Here is a 6,758-nt window from a genome sequence, read left to right as displayed (position 1 = left end):
CCCCCCATCTTTTTTCCTGGAGGTTTCATGCTTTTCAGAGCTCCACCACGGCGGAGATTGAACTCACTCCCCAGCCAGAGCGCGCCCTCCCTGGCTTGGGTCACTGCCTTGAAGGCCCTGGAGGTTTGAGCCCACTGCAAATTTTTGGACTTTGTCATTTTTTTGAGATTTCGGCCCCAGAGTCACTTTCTCCATGGGCTGTGGGCTTTATTCGTGCCCAGGAGAGGTGAGCCGTGCCTGGGATGCACTTTCCAGGGAATCAACCCCCCATCTTTTTTCCTGGAGGTTTCATGCTTTTCAGAGCTCCGCCACGGCGGAGATTGAACTCACTCCCCAGCCAGAGCGCACCCTCCCTGGCTTGGGTCACTGCCTTGAAGGCCCTGGAGGTTTGAACCCACTGCTAGTTTTTGGACTTTGTCATTTTTTTGAGATTTCGGCCCCAGAGTCACTTTCTCCATGGGCTTTGGGCTTTATTCGTGCCCAGGAGAGGTGCGCCGTGCCTGGGATGCACTTTTCAGGGAATCAACCCCCCATCTTTTTTCCTGGAGGTTTCATGCTTTTCAGAGCTCCGCCACGGCGGAGATTGAACTCACTCCCCAGCCAGAGCGCACCCTCCCTGGCTTGGGTCACTGCCTTGAAGGCCCTGGAGGTTTGAACCCACTGCTAGTTTTTGGACTTTGTCATTTTTTTGAGATTTCGGCCCCAGAGTCACTTTCTCCATGGGCTTTGGGCTTTATTCGTGCCCAGGAGAGGTGCGCCGTGCCTGGGATGCACTTTTCAGGGAATCAACCCCCCATCTTTTTTCCTGGAGGTTTCATGCTTTTCAGAGCTCCACCACGGCGGAGATTGAACTCACTCCCCAGCCAGAGCGCACCCTCCCTGGCTTGGGTCACTGCCTTGAAGGCCCTGGAGGTTTGAACCCACTGCTAGTTTTTGGACTTTGTCATTTTTTTGAGATTTCGGCCCCAGAGTCACTTTCTCCATGGGCTTTGGGCTTTATTCGTGCCCAGGAGAGGTGCGCCGTGCCTGGGATGCACTTTTCAGGGAATCAACCCCCCATCTTTTTTCCTGGAGGTTTCATGCTTTTCAGAGCTCCACCACGGCGGAGATTGAACTCACTCCCCAGCCAGAGCGCACCCTCCCTGGCTTGGGTCACTGCCTTGAAGGCCCTGGAGGTTTGAACCCACAGCTAGTTTTTGGACTTTGTCATTTTTTTTTTTTTTCTCGAGAGCGCGGGGCCCCAGAGTCACTTTCTCCATGGGCTTTGGGCTTTATTCGTGCCCAGGAGAGGTGCGCCATGCCTGGGATGCACTTTCCAGGGAATCAACCCCCCCATCTTTTTTCCTGGAGGTTTCATGCTTTTCAGAGCTCCACCACGGCGGAGATTGAACTCACTCCCCAGCCAGAGCGCACCCTCCCTGGCTGGGCTTGGAATGGTCCTGGGGGCCCTCTCCCTCCAGGACTTCCAGAGCTCCGGGCGCCCAGCTCGCTCTGGATTTCGCCCCCAGCCAGAGTGTGCCCTGGCTGGGCTTTGGAACGGTCCCGGAGGCCCTCTCCCTCCAGGACTTCCAGAGCTCCACCGCACTCGGCTCAATCTGGATTTCATCCCCAGCCAGAGTGCACCCTCCCTGGCTGGGCTTTGGAACGGTCCCGGAGGCCCTCTCCCTCCAGGGTCTTCCAGAGCTCCACCGCGCGTGGCGTAAGCTGGAGTTTATACCCACCCAGAGCGGCTCTGAGTGGGGGGCTCACCACGGTCTGATGAGGGGGGGTGCGCCTCCACCGCACTCCCCTCCTCCATACAGGCCCGAAGGTCCGTTTTGGGACCGACTTAGCTCCAGCCGGAGCTCCAGGCGGTAGGCCCACCGACCTGTCTGTGCCCGGGACGGAGGCACCCACCCTGGGCTGGCCAGGGAGGTCTGAGGGCATGGAGCTCTGAACCCACCTCACGTTTATGGACTTTGTCATATTTTTCAAAAAAATATCCACCGCTCCACCACAACGGTGGAGATTGAACTCACTCTCCCCAGCCAGAGTGCACCCTCCCTGGGCTAGGGTCACTGCCTTGAAGGTGTGTCCTGGTGCTCAAGATTCCCAGTGATCCATCCATCCACGGGCCTTTTGCGACCGCCCTCCCCAGCCAGAGCGGGCCCTGGCTGGGCTTTGGACTGGTCCTGGAGGCCCTCTCCCTCCAGGACTTCCAGAGCTCCGGGCGCCCAGCTCGCTCTGTTTTCCGTCCCCAGCCAGAGCGGGCCCTGGCTGGGCTTTGGAACGGTCCCGGAGGCCCTCTCCCTCCAGGACTTCCAGAGCTCCGGGCGCCCAGCTCGCTCTGTTTTCCGTCCCCAGCCAGAGCGGGCCCTGGCTGGGCTTTGGAACGGTCCCGGAGGCCCTCTCCCTCCAGGACTTCCAGAGCTCCGGGCGCCCAGCTCGCTCTGGATTTCGCCCCCAGCCAGAGTGGGCCCTGGCTGGGCTTGGAACGGTCCCGGAGGCCCTCTCCCTCCAGGACTTCCAGCGCTCCACCGCGCGTGGCGTAAGCTGGAGTTTATACCCACCCAGAGCGGCTCTGAGTGGGGGGCTCACCACGGTCTGATGAGGGGGGTGCGCCTCCACCGCACTCCCCTCCTCCATACAGGCCCGAAGGTCCGTTTTGGGACCGACTTAGCTCCAGCCGGAGCTCCAGGCGGTAGGCCCACCGACCTGTCTGTGCCCGGGACGGAGGCACCCACCCTGGGCTGGCCAGGGAGGTCTGAGGGCATGGAGCTCTGAACCCACCTCACGTTTATGGACTTTGTCATATTTTTCAAAAAAATATCCACCGCTCCACCACAACGGTGGAGATTGAACTCACTCTCCCCAGCCAGAGTGCACCCTCCCTGGGCTAGGGTCACTGCCTTGAAGGTGTGTCCTGGTGCTCAAGATTCCCAGTGATCCATCCATCCACGGGCCTTTTTTGCGACCGCCCTCCCCAGCCAGAGCGGGCCCTGGCTGGGCTTGGAACGGTCCCGGAGGCCCTCTCCCTCCAGGACTTCCAGAGCTCCGGGCGCCCAGCTCGCTCTGTTTTCCGTCCCCAGCCAGAGCGGGCCCTGGCTGGGCTTGGAACGGTCCCGGAGGCCCTCTCCCTCCAGGACTTCCAGAGCTCCGGGCGCCCAGCTCGCTCTGCTTTCCGTCCCCAGCCAGAGCGGGCCCTGGCTGGGCTTGGAACGGTCCCGGAGGCCCTCTCCCTCCAGGACTTCCAGAGCTCCGGGCGCCCAGCTCGCTCTGCTTTCCGTCCCCAGCCAGAGCGGGCCCTGGCTGGGCTTGGAACGGTCCCGGAGGCCCTCTCCCTCCAGGACTTCCAGAGCTCCGGGCGCCCAGCTCGCTCTGTTTTCCGTCCCCAGCCAGAGCGGGCCCTGGCTGGGCTTGGAACGGTCCCGGAGGCCCTCTCCCTCCAGGACTTCCAGAGCTCCGGGCGCCCAGCTCGCTCTGCTTTCCGTCCCCAGCCAGAGCGGGCCCTGGCTGGGCTTGGAACGGTCCCGGAGGCCCTCTCCCTCCAGGACTTCCAGAGCTCCGGGCGCCCAGCTCGCTCTGTTTTCCGTCCCCAGCCAGAGCGGGCCCTGGCTGGGCTTGGAACGGTCCCGGAGGCCCTCTCCCTCCAGGACTTCCAGAGCTCCGGGCGCCCAGCTCGCTCTGTTTTCCGTCCCCAGCCAGAGTCGCTCAGATTGGGACCGGGGAGATGGGGTGTCCCACCACCACCACCACCACCACTCTCCTCTTCCATACAGGCCCGAAGGCCCGTTTTAGGACCGTCTCGGCTCCAGGCAGAGCCCCAGGGGTGGCGGGGCTGAGCTGCGTCTGGCCGGGGACAAAGCACCCTCCCTGGGTTGGCCGAAGAGCTCCCGGGTGCCTGGAGCTCAGGGTGCCCTGCAACATGTGGGACTTTGGTTTTGGGAGCGAGGATCGGCTCCAGGACCCCCCAGAGCCGACCGCCGGACTCCCCGGGAGAGGCGGTCACCCCGCTTCTCCCAGAACCCCAATGGTCCCTTGCAGGACACCCTTTGCACCGGCAGGCCCACCAGGGCCGCGGGGCTAGGCGCTCCAAGCCGGGTATGGAGCGCTCCCTGGGCGGCCTGGGCGCCCACCTTCCTGCGCACGCAGTTTTGATGGACGGTAACCCACTGCAAACGCATTCAAACGGCCGTAACTCGGCCGAGGCGGGTCCTATCGACGCCAAATTTTTATCGTTTGTAGAACGGGACGAGACCTTTCCAAAGAGCCCGGCCACGGCCCCGGGGGCCCCCGGGGGCCCGAGATACAGCGCCCCGAAGGCGAAAAACGCAAATATCTCGGCCAAACCTCGACGGATCCGGCGGGCACCGGGCTCTTTGGAAGCGTCTGGTCGAGACGAAAAGAACGGTACCGGTTTGGTCCGATTTGGTGGAGTTTCCGCGGAGATATGAGCCGAAAACCACCGGGCGCGCTCCAAAATGGCGGCCGCCGATGACGTCACGGCCGCGGGAGAAAATCGCTCGTATCTCGGCAACGCGAAGGCCCAGAGAGCTCAAATTCGGGTGAGGGGGTCCCAGGGGGGCCCTTGCTCGAAGGGGAGAGTGGCGGGCCCCGGGGACGCCCCCTGCCGGACCGCGGCTCGCGGGGACCCCCGACTTTGAACGGTTATATCTCCGGGGACCTGGCGAATTTCAGCCCGTGGGTGGGCTCATTCGAAAGGCCTCGTCCAGCCCTACGGTCGAGTGGTGGTCCGGGGAGGATTGAGCGAGGGGTTCCCGAGATATGAGCCGAAAAAGCCTCGCCTTTGACCGGCCGTAGCTCCCCGACCCCGGGGCCCTCGGGGACGCGGGTGGGCCCGTTGGATAGGCCCCCTCGAGACCTACGATCGACCCGAGTTTGAGATTTTTTCGCCGGGTACTTTTCGAGATATTCGCGAAAAACCAAAAAAAACCCCATTCGTTCAGTGAGCGTGGCATAACACCCCCGTCTCCAGCGGGACTTCCAGGACCGCGGGGGCGGTCTGGCCGTGCCCGCGAACGGTGAGCCTTCCCCGGCGTGCCACCAGAGCCTCTGGGGCCCCGGAAGCGGCGACCCACCGCAGCTTTTGGACTCGGAGGGATTTTTTCAGAGCAGAAAAGGGGCCCCCGACTTCCAACGGTTATATCTCCGGGGACCTGGCGAATTTCAGCCCGTGGGTGGGCTCATTCGAAAGGCCTCGTCCAGCCCTACGGTCGAGTGGTGGTCCGGGGAAGATGGAGCGAGGGGTTCCCGAGATGTGAGCCGAAAAAGCCGCGCCTTTGACCGGCCGTAGCTCCCCGACCCCGGGGCCCTCGGGGACGCGGGTGGGCCCGTTGGATAGGCCCCCTCGAGACCTACGATCGACCCGAGTTTGAGATTTTTTAGCCAAGTGCTTTTCGAGATATTCGCCAAATTTCCTTCATTCGCTCAGTTCTCTGCTCAGCCGCTACCTTAAGAGAGTCCCGGTTAGTCCCGGGGGGTCCGGGGGCCATCTGACCCGGTCCGGGGGCCGTCTGACCCGGTGAACCTTCCTCGGCGTGCCACCGGGGCCCTGGAGGTCCCGACCCACTGCAGGTTTTGGACTTGGGAGCAGGGAAGGGGCCCGGACTTTGAACGGCCGTAACTCGGGGAAGGTGGGTCCCATCGACGCCAAACTCGGGTCAGAGTAGGGTCTCGGCGGGCCCCTTCCAAGGAGCCCACCCCCGAGCTCCGGGGCCCCCGGGTCCCGGAGAAACGGGGCCCGACAGGACGGCGCGCGCGTCGGAAGGAAAGGCCCCAGGGGCTCGGGGAGGCGGGGTCCGAGAGCTACCCGAGGGACCCCCCCGACACCCGAAAGGGCGAGACGCTGGGACCTCCCCTTCCCGAGATACGGGCCGTTTTGTCCAAAAGTCCCTCGCGCTTAACCGGGCCTATCTCGGGAACGGAAGGTCCCAGCGGCTCGAGACGGCGGGTGCCGGGGGGCCCCGAGGGCACCCTACTCCTCCCGCCGTCCCGAGCTCCGGGGACCTTCCGGTGCCGAGATACGGCCACTTCCGGTCCAGCTTTGACCGGGCGTAACTCGGACAACGAGCCGAGTTGGGGCTCCGTACTCCGGGCGTGGGGGGAGGGCCGTAGGGCCCCCCCACCCCTGGTGTATGGAGCCCCAACTCGGCTCGGTTGCCGAGATACGGTCACTTCCTGTCCAGCTTTGACCGGGCGTATCTCCGAAAGTAAGCCGAGTTGGGGCTCCATACTCCGGGCGTGGGGGGAGGGCCGTAGGGCCCCCCCAGCCCTGGTGTATGGAGCCCCAACTCGGCACGGTTCCAGAGATACACCCGCTTGAAGTTTCAACTTTGACCGGGCGTAACTCCAAAAGTAAGCCGAGTTGGGGCTCCATACTCCGGGCGTGGGGGGTGCTCGAGGAGACCCCCCAGTGACCAGAGTTTGGAGCCCCAACTCGGCTTCATCACTGAGATGAGGCACCGGTTCGATACACTCTGGTTCACTCTCTACCTTAAGAGAGTCGTAGTTACTCCCGCATCTCCGAAAGTAAGCCGAGTTGGGGCTCCGTACTCCGGGCGTGGGGGGAGTGCCGTAGGGACCCCCCACCCCTGGTGTATGGAGCCCCAACTCGGATTGGTCCCAGAGATACACCCGCTTGAAGTTTCAACTTTGACCGGGCGTAACTCCCAAAATAAGCCGAGTTGGGGCTCCATACTCCGGGCGTGGGGGGAGGGCCCTAGGGCCCCCCCACCCCTGGTGTATGGAGCCCCAACTCG

Source organism: Abramis brama, assembly GCF_963993115.1.
Source record: "Abramis brama genome assembly, contig: SCAFFOLD_72, whole genome shotgun sequence".
In the NCBI taxonomy this organism is placed as follows: Eukaryota; Metazoa; Chordata; class Actinopteri; order Cypriniformes; family Leuciscidae; genus Abramis; species Abramis brama.
Note: the sequence above shows the minus strand (reverse complement) of the source record.